The sequence below is a fragment of the Caretta caretta genome, chromosome 28 (assembly GCF_965140235.1).
Source record: "Caretta caretta isolate rCarCar2 chromosome 28, rCarCar1.hap1, whole genome shotgun sequence".
Taxonomy (NCBI): Eukaryota; Metazoa; Chordata; order Testudines; family Cheloniidae; genus Caretta; species Caretta caretta.
The window spans coordinates 5,829,839-5,853,590 of record NC_134233.1 but is presented as its reverse complement, the minus strand read 5'-3'; the positions used below and the strand labels follow the sequence as shown (position 1 = coordinate 5,853,590).

General features: G+C 41.0%; 1 protein-coding gene and 1 long non-coding RNA gene across 2 annotated transcripts in view; both read right to left on the bottom strand.

Moving 5' to 3' along the window:
• Window positions 1-23,752, bottom strand: part of LOC142068393 (putative ATP-dependent RNA helicase DDX10) — a 226,684-nt gene that overhangs the window by 27,240 nt on the left and 175,692 nt on the right. The window lies entirely within an intron of this gene.
• Window positions 1,512-23,751, bottom strand: LOC142070304 (uncharacterized). Its single transcript, XR_012666270.1, has 5 exons — window positions 22,985-23,751; window positions 11,695-11,770; window positions 11,075-11,110; window positions 3,617-3,735; window positions 1,512-1,597 (listed from the first exon to the last, which is right to left on the bottom strand). It is a non-coding gene; the product is annotated as an uncharacterized LOC142070304 (long non-coding RNA).

The window sequence follows — 23,752 nt, the reverse complement described above, 5'->3', positions numbered from 1 at the left end:
ATGCTGGAGTGGCTGGATTTTCAAGGGCCTGTGACACACCAAAAGCCTGACATTTGGACACAGAGATCCTATTGAATCACTGCTGTTAGAGAAGGACTAAACCTATTAGATCTCTAATCAGCCTCCTGATCTCCCAGTGCAGGACCGTCCCAAAACATACATTTTCTAGTCTTCTGTCCAGGCTACATTTTAATGTTTCAGGTGACAGGTTTATGACTATTTCCCTAGGGAGGCTATTGTATAACCCAACTGGAACTTTTCTTAATATTTAGCCTAAATGTTCCCTTTTACTTGTCTGAGTTAAATCCCTTATACTACTGCAAAAACCTCTTCTCTCTCCTTGGGTGAAATCCCGGCCCAAATGAAGTCAATGACAAAATGTCAAGATTTCTCCATTGGTCTTTACTAGCAGCAGTTATTATATACCCCTTTGTTTTTGCTTAGTCAAGCAAATGTATCTTGCTCTTGTAAACTTGCATCATAAAATCAATCCCTGTAGTTCTTCTGTGAACTCTTGATGAAGTTTTTAACTATGCCTGAAATAACACAGATACCTAGATACCTTCCCCCATCTTGATACATTGCTGTTTGTCATTATTACCATTAGTTTACAATCTTTCAGCCAGTTTTCAGCCTATAGCAGGCTATTCCTATTGATCTGAATTAATGTTTCAAGTATGATTTCATGGTATCTTTTATTCTATGGTTTATTCAAATTCAGTTATATGACATCTACATTTTGTAATTCTGTCAAAATCCTTCATTTTCTAGCAAAACACATTCTTTGCAAACCAGTGTTGCTTATTACTCACTATCCTAGAGATGTTTAGCTACTTTTTTCCTCTCAATATTTGTTCCACTGTTTTACTAGGGACAGAAGTTAAATTTATGAAACAATAATTGCAGAATCACTGGGTAGTTGCAGGATAGTGGGAGAGGAGATAATAAGCAACTGCCATGGCAGACTTTGAAGAAGTGGACAGCAAGTCATAAGGAAAACTAATAGAGTCCAGCCACGAGGTAGAAATAATCATGATCATGATGGTCAAAGGCAGCAGGCAAATCAAAAAGAATTAAATAATTGAAGCGCTCCCTTGATTTTAGCTAAGAATAGATCACCTATGGCTCTGGAGAGTGCTATTTCAATGAATTAGAAAGGGCTGAAGCTAGATTGTAAAGGATGACAGAGTTGAAGCACAAGTGTAGATAGCACACTAGGATTTTACATACAATTAGTTTTCAAAGAAGATGCAAATTCATCCCATTGCAGTTGAATCAGGCTCCCATAAAAATGGACAGAGATTGAGCTGAGCTACAAATACAAATGTATACTTAAATATTTCACGTGCGTAAGGACCATTTTGGTAGGGCAACTCTAGTAGACTGATATCCCTGACTAAGAAAAGTGGCATTTGGCAACATTTAATAACCTATATCAGGTCTGACCATCACTGGCATAGATAACACAAGGGATCAAATAGTAGAAAGAAAATTCTTACATGACTCCCGGAGAAATGGATAAAGGTCTCCAATGGCAGAAAGCTGATTCAGAGAAATACAGCAACTAATCAGTATTTGGACCTTGAGTGGACCCAGTCTGGAGAAATATACCACATCAGTAGGGATTTCAGAAGGCAGATTTGAAAAGTACAACACACAGGAGGTGCTTTACATCAAATGAACACACACATCATTAACAACCTGTCATGTAACAGATGTAGAGAGCACAAGAAGTACTTAGAGACATTATTCCAAGGAGAACAAGTCATCGGATTTTTTGTCCTTTTGATATAGAGCTGCAATTAGAAGCCCCGTATTCATTTTATATGACATATGTTATATTATTATTATTATTCTGTCTGTTCTAGGGGCTATGAGTAAACCCATATAGATATCTGTCTTTGTTTCTTGATACTAACCATGTCAAAATGAGAAAAATCAGCTCATTTCTTACAAGTGAAACAAAGGTGACCTGCACTTTATTTTTAAACAACTAAATGTGGTTTTATATACTGAATGTCCCAAATAGCAAGGGTAATGTGAACACTCTGCACATAAATTATTTAACTTACCTTGCTTGTATTCAGCACATGTCCCTTGAAATCCAGACTAACAGCCTGGATACACTCTGTACGTCCACGCAATCCCTAGGACTGTATGATCATACACTGACCCCTATCATATACTGACATCATAGCTACCAAGGAATCCCACGAGACCACACTGACGGTGGTGGGTAAATGGAGGGTTTTTACTGTGCATGATTTTGAAAACAATACTATTTTATATCCCAAAGGGCATATATAAAATAATATTGTTCCAAATGTTTGCCTAGGACAAGATGGTTGTCGCAATACCACAGACCACAACCACCCTGATCTCACAATTAATTCAGGGATAGATCCAAAATCACAGGATCCTAGGAATGTAGAGTCCTGCTGTCAATGTGAAGATCTGAGCAGCCATGGTCCCAGCATGCTAACAAATACAACATACACAGACTTGTTAAAACATTATATAATACTCCAAGTTGACAAAGATAACAGAATTCACCTTGCAACAATTTAGAAAGTTTCTGCTGTCCACTTGTATTTAAATGCTGAGTTGCATTAACAGTGTCTAAAACTAGGTCATCAGATTGTCCAGACAGCATCTTCATGTCTGGTGGTTAATTATTCTTGATTATATTTAAAATATTTTAAAAAATACACGAGTCATTTGCAGGAGTTAGAATCACTTTTATTGCACTGCAGTTTTCTTTTCCAAAGAAAAAGAATTTCAAATACCCAACGGGCTTTTATAAGGAATGAAGAAATTAAAAAACTGCTTTAAGAATTATGAAAAATACCTTGATAGTTGTCTTTTTAAAAAAGGAGTGTGGAAGCATCTGTCACAACCTTATTGTTATTTAAAAGAAGTTCCATGTGTTAATGGAAATAAAGCCCAGACATGTTCATTCACCCTGAATAGAGACTCTGGCGTTCAAATTCTACAGATTAAGGACAGCTGGATTAAGTTAATGAAAGGACCTTGAGCAGTCATGGTGTACAGGCCCCCTTTGAAAGGTATGGCACTTTGATTTTCATATAGTTTGGCACTTTGTCTTGTTACTCCTCCATCACCATGAAACTTATTACAGTTGACAAACAAGTTGTCTAATATACTGGAAGTATGAAACCTATATAGCATGCATAACTCTGTCTGGATAAAGTACTACAATAAACCCATACTAAAGCAGTCAGATATGGCTTCTTCTGTGTTCCTGACACAAATGACAGCATCTGCACATGGCAACTGCCTCTGCACCATGTTTCTAACTGCATAGGGATATCACTGATTATACAAACAGTGTATAACAGCATTGGGAGTGACCTGCCCACTGCGCTAGCAGAGATGCTTCTGACAATGACAGGCAAAACATGTGTTCGGGAAAAGAGAGTAATGAACAATATTGCCAACTGGTGTGAAAGTGTAACCTAACATTTTGTCAGGCTTTAACAATGATAAAATAAATTGCATAAATATTAATATTAATAATCTTGTCTCAAGGATCTATGAACACTTTACAAAGGTGGGAAAACATCATTAGCTCCATTTAACAGAAAAGGACACTGACCTGAGAGAGACTTGCTCAAAGTGACAAACTGGCAGTCAGGACTGTAACTCAGTTCTCCTGATTCCCAAAGTTCTTAAACATTCAAATAAGCTGTAGTTTGCCAATCCACTTCATGGTCTCTTCAAGCAATAACCAAATAGGAAACAGGAAGAGCCACATTATATGGTTCTTACAAGTGAGGCATGTATATACTTTCAAGTGCTACCGTGATAGCTGTCCTCTTGGTTGACATATTGGAGATTGAACTGGGAGTATCATGAGCAGCAAATTCTTATATGTGGATTTTGACATAGAGAAGTGTCCCTATAGCCCATACTCACGAGTTACTTACACTCACCAACTGCTGTCCTTGCTAATGCTGTTCAGAGCTATCATACAAAAAAAATTGTAAAAGTTTTCTTTCCATTCTGACTTCTTTCCTTCCATCCCACTCCCTTCTTCAATAACCCCCAACTCTGTGATCCCTGTCGCATCCCCACCAGATCACAAATGCTGCTAATATTTACACTGTGCTTTGGCTGGATGACTGAAGTATCCCATATTAATTATGAAACATTTCATTCTGCCTGGAGGCCCAAGTAGCCAATATGAAGGCAGTTTCAAGCACATGAGGATACAATTGATACCACGGTGCAGCAGAGTGAAAGAAGTGGGAAAGAGATGACAGACTGAATAAATGGCAAGCAAATTGGGGAGGATTGATTGAAAAGATTTTGAGTTATGACAGATATTGAGTTTCTTCAGATAGGACATGATGTAGTCAAGAAAATCTGGAGGGCACATACCATATTAGCATGTTGTTTCTGCGACTGATGAGACTCAACTGCTTACAATAATTGACTCCTCCTGTCTCCAGAATAACTTCTAATGGTCGCTTAGTGTTTGTGCCCAGGGTAGTATCAATTTAATACATGAACATTCCTTGTGGGATTGCTACATAAAGAAATGTATTCTGCCAAGCAGAGGGATGAATTCAAGTATCTAACAGGTACTTTTCATCTCTAAATACTGGGCATATTTAATATAATTTTTAAAGCCTGTACTAACTTTCTTTAAAATTTGAAAAAGTTAATTTCACAGTTAAATATGTGTTTGAAACAAACGAAAGAAGTAGAGTGACCACAGGAGAAGGCTAAAGTGTTGCTTAACAAGTTGCTATTTCTGTTCACAGCCCAGATGGGAAAAATACTAATAATACTGTCAAAGTTTCATTTACTTATTTAAAAAATAATAAACCAACATGATTAATAATAAGATCCTGATGTACTTTGGAAACAATATTTCTCAGAATTTTTTCTTCTGCCCAACTTCTATTCATGGTAATGCAATCTGGATCAATATTTACAAAATTCATCCACCATTTCTTTAGTTATTTTCCTGAAACATTTTCCACAATGAGTCGGCTTCTCTGAGAAGGAAGTTGGCAGATTATTTCTGCTGTTACTCTTTTTCTATTCTCTGCTGAAAATACAGAATATTATGCCAAAAATAATTTCCAGATTAGTATGCTATTTTTATTAGTCTATAGTATACACATTTTTAAAAGTAATTTACTGATAGCTGGCAACTCTTGTCTGCCACTTGTGTGATTTTGCTTTCAGAATGCAGCAAACAGGATTGGTGCGACCTTTCCTTCCAGGGTATCGGAATTTACATTAGTATCATACCAGTTTTGAGTAACTGGGAATCATTAATTCCATGAGAAATGATGACAAATCTTAGCCTTAAGGCTAGAACACTCTTGAAGCATGCTAGCGCAGATTTTAACAGATGTCACTTTGTACCACTGATGACCATTCTGAAGTTCCTGTTACACTGCAGACAAATTAATTGTGACATACTAATGTAATTTTCTTTTACCATGAACTGTCAGAGTACAAAACTTGTCCAGTTCAGAAAGACAATAATTTCATGGACAATCACTCTTCACTGTACCTCTGATTAAGAAGCTTTTATAAATAATTCAAGCTGTGACTGATTAGTTTTTATACTGTCAAAAAGACATGCCTCTTTAAATCATGCCTAGATTAAAAAAAACAAAACAAAAAACCCACAACCCCACAGTTTCCACAACAACCCTAAAAATCACAAAAGTAGAAAACATCTGTGTGATCCAGGCAATCCCAAGCCAATACAAATTGTTCACTATAATACTTGGTTCAGTTTATTTTCAAAAAAATCAAACTAATTGTGTTTATTGCACATCCCTTAGGATGCAAGAGTTTTAATAAACCCCAGAAAATGTGTTTTTTTTTTAAAATATTATCACAAGGTTAGGCCCTGGTTATTTAATAAGAAAGTTATTTTCTTCTTATTAAATATGTATAGGCCCTGATCCAGCTCCCATTAAAGTCAATGGAATGACTTCTAATGACTTCCTTGGCAGTTGGATGAGGCCATATTGCAGAAGCACTCAAAGGCCTCAGCTGGGATGTTGTGTTAAATGCTGCACAAATATAACTTAAGACATGGCCCCATGGAAGTTAGCGGAAGTTTTGCCATTTCCTTTACCCACATGATCAAAGAGGATTACATCTGGAGGGTATAAATATCCTGCCCTGACTGCATGCCTGACAGGTCAGTGCCCACACCTGAGCTGGACTTCTGGGTCCCTATTACTCTGCTCACCTCTTTTGCCTTTCCCTCATAACTCAAGGAAGCAGGAACCCTTATGGGGTCCACAATCCCTTTCTTCTTGCTGCCAAGACAAAGACCTACTGCATTCAGTTGTGGAGTGCACTTTATAATAAGTAAATATTTTAAGTTATTTAGTATCCTGTCTGTCTCTCAGCCTAGCCCTCTTTAGTTAGCTAAGCAGGATTGTGGCAAAGGCAGATCTTGAGGCAGGATATGAAAGTAGAGAACCTAGCTGCGCTCAGTTTTGGTTCTAGATGGATTTTTTTTCTCTGTATATAGGAATGTGTTTGATCAACCTACTTGCAACAGTGCCTGGGCTTACCTAACCACCTTCTCTGACTCTGACATAGCAACTACATGCTTTTAAATGGTATTTAACTGGCTCTGAGCATGCTCATTTTATCTTACTATATTCTCCTAATTAATTCTGCTTTGTCTACTTTCATATAGAATAGAATCATAGAATATCAGGGTTGGAAGGGACCCCAGAAGGTCATCTAGTCCAACCCCCTGCTCAAAGCAGGACCAATTCCCAGTTAAATCATCCCAGCCAGGGCTTTGTCAAGCCTGACCTTAAAAGCCTCTAAGGAAGGAGATTCTACCACCTCCCTAGGTAACGCATTCCAGTGTTTCACCACCCTCTTAGTGAAAAAGTTTTTCCTAATATCCAATCTAAACCTCCCCCACTGCAACTTGAGACCATTACTCCTCGTTCTGTCATCTGCTACCATTGAGAACAGTCTAGAGCCATCCTCTTTGGAACCCCCTTTCAGGTAGTTGAAAGCAGCTATCAAATCCATAGAATCATAGAATCATAGAATATAAGGGTTGGAAGGGACCCCAGAAGGTCATCTAGTCCAACCCCCTGCTCGAAGCAGGACCAATTCCCAGTTAAATCATCCCAGCCAGGGCTTTGTCAAGCCTGACCTTAAAAACCTCTAAGGAAGGAGATTCTACCACCTCCCTAGGTAACGCATTCCAGTGTTTCACCACCCTCTTAGTGAAAAAGTTTTTCCTAATATCCAATCTAAACCTCCCCACTGCAGCTTGAGACCATTACTCCTCGTTCTGTCATCTGATACCATTGAGAACAGTCTAGAGCCATCCTCTTTGGAACCCCCTTTCAGGTAGTTGAAAGCAGCTATCAAATCCCCCCTCATTCTTCTCTTCTGCAGGCTAAACAATCCCAGCTCCCTCAGCCTCTCCTCATAAGTCATGTGTTCCAGACCCCTAATCATTTTCGTTGCCCTTCGCTGGACTCTCTCCAATTTATCCACATCCTTCTTGAAGTGTGGGGCCCAAAACTGGACACAGTACTCCAGATGAGGCCTCACCAATGTCGAATAGAGGGGAACGATCACGTCCCTCGATCGGCTCGCTATGCCCCTCCTTATACATCCCAAAATGCCATTGGCCTTCTTGGCAACAAGGGCACACTGCTGACTCATATCCAGCTTCTCGTCCACTGTCACCCCTAGGTCCTTTTCCGCAGAACTGCTGCCTAGCCATTCGGTCCCTAGTCTGTAGCTGTGCATTGGGTTCTTCCGTCCTAAGTGCAGGACCCTGCACTTATCCTTATTGAACCTCATCAGATTCTAGAGTCTAGAAGAAAGACTCATACTTTCTTCTAGAACAGACCTGAAACTTAACTTTCCATAAATATAAAACAATGAGAACACTCCAGTCTTTTTTGTTTTATATCATAAGGCAACACAGTTGATTTCAATAGTACAGTCAGTCTATCACATGTACAAATGCCTTCAGCCAGAAATGCAAAGTCAACTGTTATAAAATCTCTATACAGAGTGAACAGAGAGATTAGTCCCTCACTTCCATCAGTTTCTCCTTATGTTGCCACAGTCTTTCCCCATTTGGTCCATCACAACAAAGTCATTGTGGTTCTATTTCTTGATTTCTCTGAGATTCTGCCAATATCCAGTTTTTCCAAACAAATTTAAAGATCTGGTCTGACTATACATGCATTCATGTAAAACCAAAAGTCATCTTTCACTCTAGTTATTTATTTTCTAGAAACTTTTCATTTAGCATTCCAGGTTACAATTTCCATGAATAATCAGGATTTTTCCCCCTTCCTTTTTTGGAAAGTTGTAGGAATCTAATGGAATAGCCCTATGGATTTCAACAGGGATGAAACAATAGAAAAGATTCTAAAACCATAATTTAATAGAAAATTATAGCCTTCCTATGGAATTTTGTACTGTCTAGTAGATTTTAATTGGATAATTGTATCCCTTCTATTGATCTGTATAGGTAGGATTCAACTTTTTATAGAGAGGTCACCATTCATTCTAAATGCTACAGCAACTTTCCATAAGAGAGACAGCGGTGTGATATTTTGTATCCCTGATCCTTCTTTTTTTCTCTCTTCTTTTAGGAGAAGGTACCAGAGCTTTCCTGGGCTATCATGTACCACCCTCCAGAGTTGACTCTTATTCCTCACTGTAAAGAATTCCTTCCTTCCTGAAAGGTCTGGGCTGGAAATATTTCAAACAACTTCTAAATATTCAGTCTGGCCAGAATATTTAACTCATGAAGAGAACTGAGCTTTAATAGAGACACCACAGCATGCTAGGTTCTGGTTGTCTTATTATTGATCACTTGTACTGCAGAAGTGTTTGGAGACCCCAGTCATAGGCCAGGGCCCCGTTGTGCTAGGCATTGTACAAACAGGTAACAAAAAGACAGTCTCTGCCCTAAGGAGTTTACAATCAAAACCCACTTGGAATAAATAGGTCACGTATGCACAATAGGCACTGACTCTGTGGGTGCTCCAGGGCTCAAGCACCCACAGAAAAAAAAATAGGGGGTGCTCAGCACACATGAGCTATAGTGGTTCCTGTCACTCTCCCCCTCAAGTTTTGTAACTGAGGTCTGATCACTGGGCCTGCCCTAGGCCCACACAGAGCTTGAGTGTGGAATATGATAAGTTTACAAAAAGAAAAGGAGGACTTGTGGCACCTTAGAGACTAACAAATTTATTTGAGCATGAGCTTTCGTGAGCATTCGATGAAGTGAGCTGTAGCTCACGAAAGCTTATGCTCAAATAAATTTGTTAGTCTCTAAGGTGCCACAAGTCCTCCTTTTCTTTTTGAAAATTTATTTGAGCATAAGTTTTGTGGGCTACAGCCCACTTCATCGGATGCATAGAATGGAACATATGGTAAGAAGATAGATATATACATACAGAGAATGTGAAAAGGTGGAAGTAGCCATACCACTGTAAGTGGCTAATTAATTAAGATGAGCCATTTTCAGCAGGAGAAAAGAACTTTTGTAGTGATAATCAAGATGGCCCATTTAGACAGTTGACAAGAAGGTGTGAGGATACTTAACATGGGGAAATAGATTAAATATGTGTAATGACCCAGCCACTCCCAGTCTCTATTCAAACCCAAGTTAATGGTATCTAGTTTGCATATTAATTCAAGCTTAGCAGTTTCTCATTGGAGCCTGTTTTTGAAGCTTCTTTTCTGTTGCAAAATCACCAAATTCTGTACTGCTAACAGCTTCTGCCCTTGGGGCAGGGAGTTTGTTTATAAACAGAGGCAGGGTGATTAAGATAACAAAAGGCTTGTCATTAAATTAAATTAAGGATCCTTAGATGATCCTGAAAGCATTGCCAGCACTCCTGTTAAAAGATAAGAAACAAAGGGTAGGAATAAATTGTCAGTTTTCAGAATAGAGGGAGTTAAATAGTGGTGTCCCCCAGAGGTCTGTACTGGGACCAGCGCTGTTCAACATACTCATAAATGATCTGGGAAAAGGGGTAAAATAGTGAGGTGGCAAATTTACAGATGATACAAAATTACTCATGATAGTTAAGTCCAAAGCTGACTGCAAAGAGTTACAAAGGGACCTCACAAAACTGGGTGACTTGGCAACAAAATGATAGATGAAATTCAATGTTAAGTGTAAAGTAATGCAAACATAATCCCAACTATACATACAAAAGAATGGGGTCTAAATTAACGGTTACCCTTCAAGAAAGAGATTTTGGAGTCATTTGCAGTACTCTGGAAGCACTATGCACTTTTGTCTCTGCTTGTTATTTCATGAGGAGTTTGAACAGCGTAGGAAAAAGATCATTCTGCAACCCTTCTGGGATATACAGATTGCATACAGATCTATAATGACCTCTCACTGTGTTCCACATGGATGTGACACTCTACAGGGAAAAGTCTGACAGAGCTTTCTCTTCAAAGTCCTTTAAAAACAAAGATGTTGTCTTTGCTTTTAAAATAATATCACAATAATTTGACCTCTCAGACTATGTGAGTTGTCATACCTAATATATCCAAAATACAAACACCAAAAAACCAAACTAGTCAAACCCATGAACTAGCACAGCATGCTTTAACTTTTCTTTCAGCATGAAACAAGGAAAATAAATCCCATCAGTAAGTAAATGAAGTGGATCTCAGCATAACCAATCTATGAGCCTAAAATGAGTTTAACTCCATGGTGGGAAGGTTTCAGATTCATAAATTATAAACCCAGAAGGGACTACTGTGACCATATATACAAATTTAGGGGGAGATTTTCAAAGACACAAAGGGCACTTGAAGCATCTAATTCTATTGTCTTTTAGTGGAAGTTGGGTTCCTAACTGCCATTTGGGCCTTTGAAAATCTCACAAAGATAATAATAAATTGGCCCATGCCCACAATTCAAAATCCTGATAGCTAATAACCTGCTTTGAGTTATTAATGTCTCAAATGTAATCAAAATGTTAATAGAATTTAGGTTTTGATATAGGGGATTGTTTACCCCAACTTGACTGAGGAAGAGAAGGTTACTTACATTGTGCAGGTTCTTCGAGATGGTTGCCGAGACAGCCTGTTCGGAGGAAATAAAAGACATATTACTGAACAGTCATAGAATGAATACAAGAAAGACATATATCCATAAGTGGAAACAATTCAGCGCTTGGTGCCAAGATAAACAGATCTTACCAACATCTTCCCTTCTAACAAGGGTCCTGGACTACATATTAGAACTTTAAAAACCGGGACTCTTCACAAGCTCCATCAAGGTACACTTGGTGGCTATCACAGCTTTCCAAGAGAAGGTGGATGGAATCACTATATTTGCCCACCCAATGACTAACCGCTTTCTTAAAGCATTGAGAACACCTACTCCCACAATAAGGAAACTGCCACCCAACTTCATCTTATGCAGTCTTATGGGAAAGCTGTTTGAACCCCTTGCAATTGGCTCATTACTACATTTATCTATGAAGGTGGCCTTCCTCATCATCATCACATCCTCCAGACGAGTGGGAGAGCAAGGTGCCCTAATGGTACATCCTCCTTACACAACGTTCTTTAAAGATAAAGTTACTTTAAGACCACACCCCAAGTTCCTACCCAAAGTCGCTCCCCCCGCCCACACACTTCATTTGAAACAACCCATTTACTTACCTGTGTTTTTTCCAAAACCACATGCAGATGGAAGGGAGGCATCACTCCACACAGATATTTACAGAGCATTAGCTTTCTACATTGAAAGATCAAAAAAATTAAGAAAATCACAGAGACTTTCGGTCTCCATAACAGAATACTCAATAGGACAAACCATCTCAAAATAGAGAGACTATCCAAATGGATATCAGGATGCATCCATCTTTGCTTCCAAAAGAGCAACCTACAAGCCCCAGTGGGAGTCCGCACACTTTACCAGAGCACAGGCAGCTTCTGTGGCCTTTCTCAACAATGTCCCCATTACCGACATTTGCAGAGCAGCAACCTGGGCATCAGCCCACACATTGACAGAACACTATGCTATAGAACAACAATCAACATCAGATGCTTGTTTTAGACTCACGGTGTTATCCAACATTTACAACACAACTCCGAAGCCCCTCCCTTCCACTGAGGAGCACTGCTCAACAGTGACCTAAAGTGGAGCACCCACAGGGACACTCCAAGAAGAAGAAGAAGAAGAAGGAGGTTACTCACCTTGTGCAGTAACTAAGGTGTTTTGAATTGGCTGTCACTGTGGGTGCTCCACTACTCTCCCACCTCCCCTCTACTTCAGAGTTTCATACAGATTCTCTGCGGTAGAGAAGGAACTGGGGGGGCGGTTGGTTGTGCAGCACTATGTAACCACCTGGAGTGGTGCAAGACAGTGATGGCGCGTGTGTGACCCAACTAGGCACTGCTACCACAAATCTCTGTTTCAGGTGTAAGGTGTACAGACACCTAAAGTGGAGCACCCAACAGAGATGCTCCTCAAAGAAGAAGGGAATTGAGTTGCTAAACACGTTCTCTGATTATTAGGTTATTTTCAGAATAATGGATGTATTTACAGTACCACACTAGACCTTCTGATCATTAGACCCATTCAGAAACTTTAGGGATGAGGGCATTTGGGCCTTAGTCTGAAGTTGGAAGTATAATTCTCTATGTAATTTGGTCAGGAACTTTTCGGCTAAAAAATTTTCAATTTGTAGAAACCAGAACTTTTGATGGAAACATATTGGTTATGAAAAAACTTTTGTCCGGATTGTTTTTCAGGTCCAGGAGGAAATTTCCTGTAACACAGAGAGAGAGATCCAGCCCAGAATAGCCAAGCAGTTGGGGGATTCATGTAGGAGACCCGGTGTTCAGTCTGCTAGATTCAGACTACTGACTTGAGCCTGGGTCTCCCACATCCCAGCAGTGTACCCTAACCATCTGGCTATCCCAGGGATCTCTCCCATATCAAATGTTTTTGTGAAATTGAATTCTCGTTTCCAGGCAGTCCCGTATGTAATCTTACCTCTGGTGTGCTTGGCAATAAACTCTGTAAGTAATTGGCAGGTTCTAAAGGGAGGTCAACCTTTCTTATTTTAAGTATCTGTTCATTTCACACACACGCGCGCACACACACACATCCCGAAGAGAAATTATTTGAGGGCACAGCCACCAGTAAATCACAGCTCTTCTGCCACTCGGAAGAATAACAGTCATTTATTGCATTTAATCTGGAAGAGGTTAAATACATTACAGTTACTATTCTCATTCTATTTGACTGGGATACGGCACACTTAAGCCAACAGCTCAGATGATTTATTTGCCTGTCTAGATAAACTGCCTCCTCGTGTCTGCATCTCATATTTAAATATAGTTTAACTTAGGCTATGCCTACACTTAGGACAGTGTGCAGAGTACATACATGGCATGCCCCCCGGAACACAGCTATAACTAGCAGTGTAGAAGGTGAGGCACTGCTTAGGGGAGTAGACACATCAGAATCTTAGGGTATGTACCCTACATGGCTCTCTACGCACAAAAGCAGTGGCTTCCATGGCTATGCTGCTATTTTTAGCAGTGTAGCATCCTGCTGCCTCTCCATTGCAGGAGTGTTTCCCCACCAAAGGGAAAGGCTCCAGCAACAGGAAAAGGGTCTGGCAGGGGGAAGCAGTGGGAAAAATCTCTGACAGCTCCCCACTGCCAGAGCCTTTTCTCCTGCCTCCCCTGTGCCAGAGCCTTTCATTGCCATGTGTAGCTACACACCACTGTGTGGATGCACCCTACTCCACTGCAACATGTAGCTGCATGCCGCCACCACTGTAGACGAGGCCTTAATGTTAAAAATAGTGTGTTGGGGGGTAGAACATGTTCCAGCTATAACCACTTTACACACAGCAGGGAATGCAGGGAATTAGGAGCCACCATACTGCATGAGACCAGTGAGCCAGTTAGTTCAGAATCCTGGCTCTGACAGTGGCCAGAACCAAGGACTCTGTTTTCCATTTCATTTGGCAGTCTGTTGATCACTCTCTCATTGATGGGGTTACAGGCAAAGTGCTAGAATTGAAAAAAAAATTGCTAAAAAATGTATTTCACAGCCAGGTAAGGTTTCCAAGATTCCAATACATTTAAAGTGATTTCCTTGAAAAAGCCAAGGTAGAGGTTTGTCAGATTTGTTGGCTTTCTCAGAACAAAATCTTTGAGGCGCTCTAATTGCATACACCATTCAGATAATATCAATTACATTTATTTCTCTAATAGTCTTGCTCATTTATTTCAAAGTGCTACTAAAGCACTATTCTGTAATTTTTCCAATTGGGTTTAACTGATCCTGAAGAGCCAGAAGTTGTTGGTTTACCAAAGCAGTCACACTTCAAAAGTTTTTCCAAGTTTGCAAGATTCTATCGGGGTGCAAGTATCACCAGCAATATCTCTCATACTGGAAGAAATTTTTGACGTGCAACTCCTGACACTGCTTCCTTCCTGACATATTGAGATAGCCCTGCCCCTTCTCACTTGCTGGTCCCCACCACAGCCAGAGACAGGAAATCTCAGGGGTGTAGCGGTTAGCTAGATAGTTATCTGGGGCATCATTACACTACATTTCAAGTTTATCTATTGACCAGTGCCATCCACCCTTTAGGTTCCTTTACTATTAACATTAGTACCAGCGGAGCATGGTCCTGAAATGCTAATTGAGCCAAATCTGACAAACAATTTCTCTGGCAACCAGATGAATATCAAGAAAAGAGTAATCTAATCTCAAATATGATTGGTGTCTCAGTGAAAAAAGTGCAATCTCCTGTCAGAGGCTGCAGATGGCATCTTACATGTTTTTGTCTCCTAAAAGTTTTCCTAATTTTTTCACTTTCAAGTTCAGAGAGTTAGTGGGACCTGAGCAATTTTAGAAAGTATATATATAACAGTGACACCTAGAGCAGGGCCCCATTGTGCCAGGTATTCTACAAACAGATATGGTATGGCTTCACAGCAGAGGGTACCAGGATACAGGTACTCTGGCTTGCCAAGCCCACCTGTAAATGTCCACACTGCAGAGTCACATACAACTCATACCAATGTCCACGCTGCAGTTACCCAAGTTTAGCGCTAGGATTTATGGGGGTATATCCCCAGGTTCTTAGCACCTGACTACCTTGAGCCAGTCTAGGAATTTATTGGTGATGTATTGTGGGAAATCTTGTCTGTCCTTGAGGAAGAGGCAGTTCCTACTTTGAAGAGCTAACCATCTAATTGGATAAAACCACCCATTGGAGGGAAGGGAAACAAAAGGAAAACTGACTTTCTTGAAGCCCACTTAGCAGCACAGTGGCAAAGCTGGAAAGAAAACCCCCATCTGCTGAGTTACAGAGCAGTGTGTCTTGCAGTAGACCATGCTATCTTGTTCACAGCCTCAGCCAGTCACTGATCATTATATTCAGGATGAGGAAGGAATTTTTTCCCCCAAGGCAGATTGGCAGGGACCCTAGGGTTTTCATAATCCTTTATGACATGGGGTGTGGGCCACTAGCTAGGTTCATCTGGGTATAGATCATATAATCAATTCCATGCTATTGCAGGTCCTCAGGCATTGGTCATCGCAGTCCCTCCTGTTCTCTGCCTGTGGCACATAAGAGATTAGTATCCTGGGGGCTGTAATACTTTGGTCTAATTCTGGTTGTTGGGTTTGGTGTGGTGGTGGCTGGGGGGCGTTTAGTGGTCTGTGATATACAGGAGGTCAGACTAGATGATCTGGTGGTCCCTTTTGACCTTAAACTCTATAACTCTAGTAGTGACAATGAGTCCTACCACTCCCTATTCCCAATGTTCCACGTGTATGCAAATCTTGAATATGTAATTAAAAATAATCAGACTAGAGATAGCGTATAAATTTTATTCCCAGTTTCTCCAACAACCAGTGCAATCCTACCCTCCTCTCATAGTATTGTTGCAGTCAGATGAATGGAACATATTTATGCACACACAAAAACTTCTCACCACCCTGGCTCTTAACATACTATGAAGAGTAGAAATACCCCTCCACACTTCAAATTTTCATGCTCAGTGTTTGATGAAAGGAGATTCTTGAAAGAGGGGAAAATCATCCTTTAGTTTCTTTTTAGATAAGAACTCTCATTTTACAGGGATGGTCATAATCTAATGTCTAGTGAGATAATTTTACATGAATCATCCATTACAGAATGTTAACACTTATGTTTGTATCTTGCAAATAATTGAACTCAGAGTAATCCTTTGTTAGCAAACATCTGGAATGATAAGTGAGAAAGGAAGAGAAGAGATGTTCTAAGACAGATTTTAAAAAACTGTAATGTTCCTTTGTTTCTTTGTTCGAAAATCCCAGAGCATATGTGCCTATCCTTTCTTATAACGATTCAAACTCTACCTATCGAGGTAAATCAGTAGGCCATGAAAATAAAAATAAACTGCCATAGCTAAGCAAGAGAGAATCCAGATCATAACTTGGTTAGGAAAGGAAAGGAAATTATATGCTCGGTAGAGTCTTGCTTCTTCTATTAAAATTCCGAACTCCCTCTTTCCACCTGCCACTTCAACAATATAGTCAACCACCAACTCTACAGTAATTATATAATGTTATGTCAACAGTATAGTTGCACGCATACTTGAGTGAAATATACGCTTTGTCAACCCAAGACCCATGGATAATGAAAAAGGAAAAGACAGCAAGATCTCTAGGGGAAGGGATGAGGAATTATCATAGAATCACAGAATATCAGAGTTGGAAGGGACCTCTGGAGGTCATCTTGTCCAACCCCCTGCCCAGAGCACAGGGTTACAGACAGGATACACTATAAAGAGTAGACAGAAACATTTCCCTGCTTTGCACAGCGAGTCTTTGATCCATAGTTGTGTAACTGGCAGAGGTGCCTCACACACACAGTATTCAAAACTTTCCTAGATTCTAAGAAATGAACACATTTCAAAACTCAAGTCATCTATACTAAAGGCTTTTCTCAATAGGTTCTCCACACTATTCCTCATTCATTCTGTGTTAGGAGGAATGCAGAATAACCCTATTTTATACCATATCCCAAATACACATAAGCTAGTGAACACTAGAAGAGGGCCAAATTCTCCTCACTAGGGCTGACATTTGATCCATTGTGTCTTGTTTCACTTGAGCATCTCAGTAGCTTGCTCTTTTGACATGATTTATTTTCTAGATATCTCTGTATTGTGAATAATTATTTTTCTCATTTGCCTTTTGTGCACATACAAATTCTATCTACCTTCAAGGGTGAAGCTCCTGTGTATAGCTGACGGAGGTTTTGGAATTCACTCCTGTAGCAACTAAAAATAATCACCAACCTCACCACCCTCAGGTCCAAATGCAAATCCCACTGTCTTTGACCTTGCCTCCCCACACAGAAACTCCAAATCTATTAGCATTTCTGGGACACTCATAAAAATCTAACACAACTTATTCACCCTGGGGGTGGGGGGGGGAGTTTGAAGAGGAAACTTTACTGATGGTAAGTTGTATGATTTTTAAATCTGAAAAATACTCAAACATGGTGATGGGCATGGTATAAGAACCTAAATAAAAAAGAGCTGGAAACATTTTTGATCAGAGAGAGAATACGCCATACTGAAAAGGGAAATATCTTTTATCATGATTTTGGTTCAGTACAGAGTACAAGTCAGAGTCAGCTGTGGACTCTTTTAAGTTATTCCAAATGCATGAAAACAAAAAATATTTTCCACCTTTAGCAGTAATTATATGTATATTTCTCTTGAGATAAACATATGCATTTGCTTTAACAGACTCTCTCTTTTCTCAGGTTTCAGAGTAACAGCCGTGTTCGTCTGTATTCGCAAAAAGAAAAGGAGTACTTGTGGCACCTTAGAGATTAACCAATTTATTTCAGCATGAGCTTTCGTGAGCTACAGCTCACTTCATCAGATGCATACCGTGGAAACTGCAGCAGACTTTATATATACACAGAGAATATGAAACAATACCTCCTCCCACCCCACTGTCCTGCTGGTAACAGCTTATCTAAAGTGATCATCAGGTGGGCCATTTCCAGCACAAATCCAGGTTTTCTCACCCTCCACCCCCCCACACAAATTCACTCTCCTGCTGGTGCTAACCCATCCAAAGTGACAACTCTTTACATAATCAAGTCCGGCTATTTCCTGCATAAATCCAGGTTTTCTCACACACCCCCCCCCCCCCCGATGTTCTCACATACCCCTTGCAAGGTAGCCTGTTTCCTCTTGTTTTCTCTATCCCCCCCCCCCCCCCCCCCCAGATGTTCTGGTTTAACTTGGATTTAAACTTGGAGAGTGGTCAGTTTAGATGAGCTATTACCAGCAGGAGAGTGAGTTTGTGTGTGTATGGGGGTGGGGGGGATGTGAGAAAACCTGGATTTATGCAGGAAATAGCCCGACTTGATTATGTAAAGAGTTGTCACTTTGGATGGGCTAGCACCAGCAGGAGAGTGAATTTGTGTGGGGGGGTGGAGGGTGAGAAAACCTGGATTTGTGCTGGAAATGGCCCACCTGATGATCACTTTAGATAAGCTATTACCAGCAGGACAGTGGGGTGGGAGGAGGTATTGTTTCATGATCTCTGTGTGTATATAAAGTCTGCTGCAGTTTCCACGGTATACATCTGATAAAGTGAGCTGTAGCTCACGAAATCTCATGCTCAAATAAATTGGTTAGTCTCTAAGGTGCTACAAGTACTCCTTTTCTTTTTGCGAATACAGACTAACACGGCTGTTACTCTGAAGCTTATCTAAAGTGATCAACAGGTGGGCCATTTCCAGCACAAATCCAGGTTTGTGCTGATTTGTGCTGGAAATGGCCCACCTGTCGATCACCTCAGACAAGCCGCCACCAGCAGGACAGTGGGGCGGGAGGAGGCACTGTTCCACACTCTCTGTGCATACACAAAGTCCGCTGCAGTCTCCACGGCACGCATCCGATGAAGTGAGCTGCAGCCCACGAAAGCCAATTTAGAACAACGCTTCCTCAGCTCTCGTCCCCTAAAGCCCCTACTCTACTTGCGCTATATTGATGACATCTTCATCATCTGGACCCATGGAAAAGAAGCCCTTGAGGAATTCCACCATGATTTCAACAATTTCCATCCCAACACCAACCTCAGCCTGGTCCAGTCCACACAAGAGATCCACTTCCTGGACACTACAGTGCTAATAAACAATGGCCACATAAACACCACCCTATACCGGAAACCTACTGACCGCTATTCCTACCTGCATGCCTCCAGCTTTCACCCTGACCACACCACATGATCCATCGTCTACAGCCAAGCTCTGCGATACAACCGCATTTGCTCCAACCCCTCAGACAGAGACAAACACCTACAAGATCTCTGTCAAGCTTTCTTACAACTACAATACCCACCTGCAGAAGTAAAGAAACAGATTGATAGAGCCAGAAGAGTTCCCAGAAGTTACCTACTACAGGACAGGCCTAACAAAGAAAATAACAGAACGCCACTAGCCGTCACCTTCAGCCCCCAACTAAAACCCCTCCAACGCATTATTAAGGATCTACAACCTATCCTAAAGGATGACCCAACACTCTCACAAGTCTTGGGAGACAGGCCAGTCCTTGCCTACAGACAGCCCTGCAACCTGAAGCAAATACTCACCAACAACCACATACCACACAACAGAACCACTAACCCAGGAACTTATCCTCGCAACAAAGCCCGTTGCCAATTGTGCCCACATATCTATTCAGGGGACACCATCACAGGGCCTAATAACATCAGCCACACTATCAGAGGCTCGTTCACCTGCACATCCACCAATGTGATATATGCCATCATGTGCCAGCAATGCCCCTCTGCCATGTACATTGGTCAAACTGGACAGTCTCTACGTAAAAGAATAAATGGACACAAATCAGATGTCAAGAATTATAACATTCATAAACCAGTCGGAGAACACTTCAATCTCTCTGGTCACGCAATCACAGACATGAAGGTCGCTATCTTAAAACAAAAAAACTTCAAATCCAGACTCCAGCGAGAAACTGCTGAATTGGAATTCATTTGCAAATTGGATACTATTAATTTAGGCTTAAATAGAGACTGGGAGTGGCTAAGTCATTATGCAAGGTAGCCTGTTTCCTCTTGTTTTTTCCTACCCCCCCCCCCCCCCCCCAGATGTTCTGGTTTAACTTGGATTTAAACTTGGAGAGTGGTCAGTTTGGATGAGCTATTACCAGCAGGAGAGTGAGTTTGTGTGTGAATGGGGGTGGGGGGGATGTGAGAAAACCTGGATTTATGCAGGAAATAGCCCGACTTGATTATGTAAAGAGTTGTCACTTTGGATGGGCTAGCACCAGCAGGAGAGTGAATTTGTGTGGGGGGGTGGAGGGTGAGAAAACCTGGATTTGTGCTGGAAATGGCCCACCTGGTGATCACTTTGGATAGGCTGTTGCCAGCGGGACGGTGGGGTGGGGGGAGGTGTTGTTTCATGTTCTCTGTGTGTATGTGGGGTCTGCTGCAGTTTCCACGGTGTGCATCTGATGGGGTGGGCTGTGGCTCACGAGGGCTCATGCTCAGGTGGATTGGTTGGTCTCTGGGGTGCCACAGGTACTCCTTTTCTTTAGGCTCATCCAGACTTTTCTTACCAAGCACCTTGCCACTCCCCACAGATCCCCTGCCCTGCCTGTGTCTCCCCCCACTCAGCTGGGGGTCTCAGCTCCCACTGTGCTCAGCGCTGCCCTTGCTGTCCCAGTGCGGGTAGGCAGCGAGCTCGCTGCTTTCCTCACTGCATCAGAGCCTGAGCCCCCTAAGCCCCCCTCTCCGGTGTGCAGGGGGGTGGGGAGCATCTCTCTGTCCCACCCAGCCCCAGGGGTCTGGTTACAGGCAGGCAGGTAGCCTGAGCCTAGCCGCTCCTCCCCCTGCCAGCCAGGTCATCTGCATTTTCACTGGTTTCAGAGGAACAGCCGTATTAGTCTGTATTCGCAGAGGGAAGGGGAGTACTTGTGGCACCTTGGAGACTAGCCGGTTTATTTGAGCCTGGGCTTTCGTGGGCTGCAGCTCACTTCATCGGATGCGTGCCGTGGAGACTGCAGCGGACTTTGTGTATGCACAGAGAGTGTGGAACAGTGCCTCCTCCCGCCCCACTGTCCTGCTGGTGGCAGCTTGTCTGAGGTGATCGACAGGTGGGCCATTTCCAGCACAAATCAGCACAAACCTGGATTTGTGCTGGAAATGGCCCAACCTGATGATCACTTTAGATAAGCTGTTACCAGCAGGACAGTGGGGTGGGAGGAGGTATTGTTTCATATTCTCTGTGTATATATAAAGTCTGCTGCAGTTTCCACGGTATGCATCTGATGAAGTGAGCTGTAGCTCACGAAAGCTCATGCTCAAATAAATTGGTTAATCTCTAAGGTGCCACAAGTCCTCCTTTTCTTTTCTCTCTCTTTTCTGACAATATCCCGCCCCTCCCCGCCCCGCCCCACCTTCCCCCCAACCCCCAGGCAAACTTCCTTTTCAAATTATCAGTGGCTGAAGGTTTGGGTTGTTTTTTTTTTAAAGCAAACAAATAAATTACCCATCTTTAACTAGATTCATGTGCATTTGGGAATATATTAAGTGTTTTACATTTTCTTTAATATTGCATTACAAATCCTGGAAGATTGTTCCTTGCAGTATGTGTTCACAGATACATTCATCGGTGAATGAAAGCCTAATTTTCTAATGGCATTTAAGATTATTTTAGTAACAGTGCACATATGTTATCAGAGGAAGAAACAAAATTTTAAAGTCTCTTCTCTGCTATGTTTGTTGTTTTACTCTTTGACCACTATATCCAAGTGAGTTTTGGCAGCTCCAGGATACTAAATCTTCATTTCTCACCATCCAGAAATGTTGAAGTCAGTAGCTCTAATTTTCCAATCTGTTACACCACTTTTGTGCTAGTATAATTCTACTGAAATCAATGGCCTTACACCATCAAAAAACTGGTAAAATATAGGGGGAATCTGTCCTAGTATGTATAGACTGCAGACTTGGGAGTATATGTTTTTTCACATCACAATAATGCTAAAGTATGTTTTTCAGTATTGTTTTACTGCAATTTAAAAGGAAATACTTTAATCCAGATTAGCACACTGAAACTACCCCATTTGGGTACTGTGTTAGTCAAAGCTGAGTTTCAGAGTACTTATTGTGGTAGAATTCAAATTTGGTCTCATAATATCCTAGAAACATGCTTTAAAATTGTATGAATACAAATCTGGCTACTCCCTTTCAAACCAAGGTAAATTTTAAATGAGAACCACAAAGGAAAAAACGATAATGTTTGCACCCTATTTTTCTTCTTTGTGATATATAAAAAAACCCTGAATTTCTTTCCCACATAAAATACAATTCTGTTTGTGGCTCCTCCCCCCCCCAATCTCAGTTATGTCTTTCCTGTTTTTATTTAAGAATTCTTTGGAGAACTAGATAAGTGATAGGTTACTCAGCTCTTTATTACACAGAGAAAGCTTTTCTCCCAAATGTTTTTCAGATGTTAGAGTTAAATATTTAGTTACAAAAGCAATCATACTTGCTCAAGTTTTAGTCCTTCAGTATGTCCCACTAGTTTGCCTGTCTTCCAGCACATGCAAGTGACAACCTAATATTTAAAATGTAAAAAGTCTGTAGAATAAAACCTGTAAATAAATAAATAAATAAATAAATATAAAGTATATCGAGCTACTCAATGCAGTAGAAAGAAATAAAAAGGGTGTGTCTACACTTTGTTTTCCTTTTGTTTAGGTCACCTTTACAAGTAGTAACTTAGAGATGGCTTGTGTGACAACCTGAATACCTAACATCTGATTAGTGGAATTTGTCATAGTTTTTACTCCACTGCATGTTAACTATTGCTACACAGGCCATCTTTAAAACTATTCTTAAATAATCTATTTTATACATTGCTCTATTTTTCATTATTAATACCTTTCTGAGGATAAGTTGCGAACACAGCTCTCTTTCCACAGGCAGAACTACTGTTCCTGGAGTAGTCATCTCCAGCTGTGGTGCAGAAGTCTAAAAATAAATGGAGACACTGCAGCCTGGTGAGACTGTTATACCCCTGTGGTGATGATTCTTGCTCCTCGGTGAGTTACACTAGTTCAGAACATCTAGTCCACCGGGCTGCTCCGGTGTATTAGCCAAGAAAGGTTTTGAAGTAGCGGCCTCTTTCTTGCAGATGGGAGAGGAAACGTGTCTGTTCATGTTAAGCACATAATAAAATGCATTGAAAAGCCTTTCAAGTCAGCAGCAGCTCTGACATAGCATGGTGCCACGATGAGCTGTTGCTAAGACCTGGATTCTGAAAAAATATAGATGTGTAATCAGGGTTCTACAAATCAACTGAGCGAAAAATCATTCAATAAAAAACCTATACCTCCACAAAATCTTCCCTTTTGTTTCTGATTCGCAGCTGGAGGACATGTGCATTAACCAGCCTCTGAACAAAATCACTGGCATGTCACTGAAATGGCTTTTGTCCCTCTGAACAGCCTTCCATGGGCATTTTTGCCTATTTCTCCAAAGAGACTGTGAGATCTTGCCATAGACTTTCTTCATCAGAGGAAAGGCAAAGACATCCAGAAATAATATCAAGCTATCAAAGCCAGAGCCACAGACTAAAGGAAGCCAGCTGCTGAAATAGAAATTAAGGAAATCAAAGGGCCTCTTGAAATAATAAAAAGGGCTCTTAAA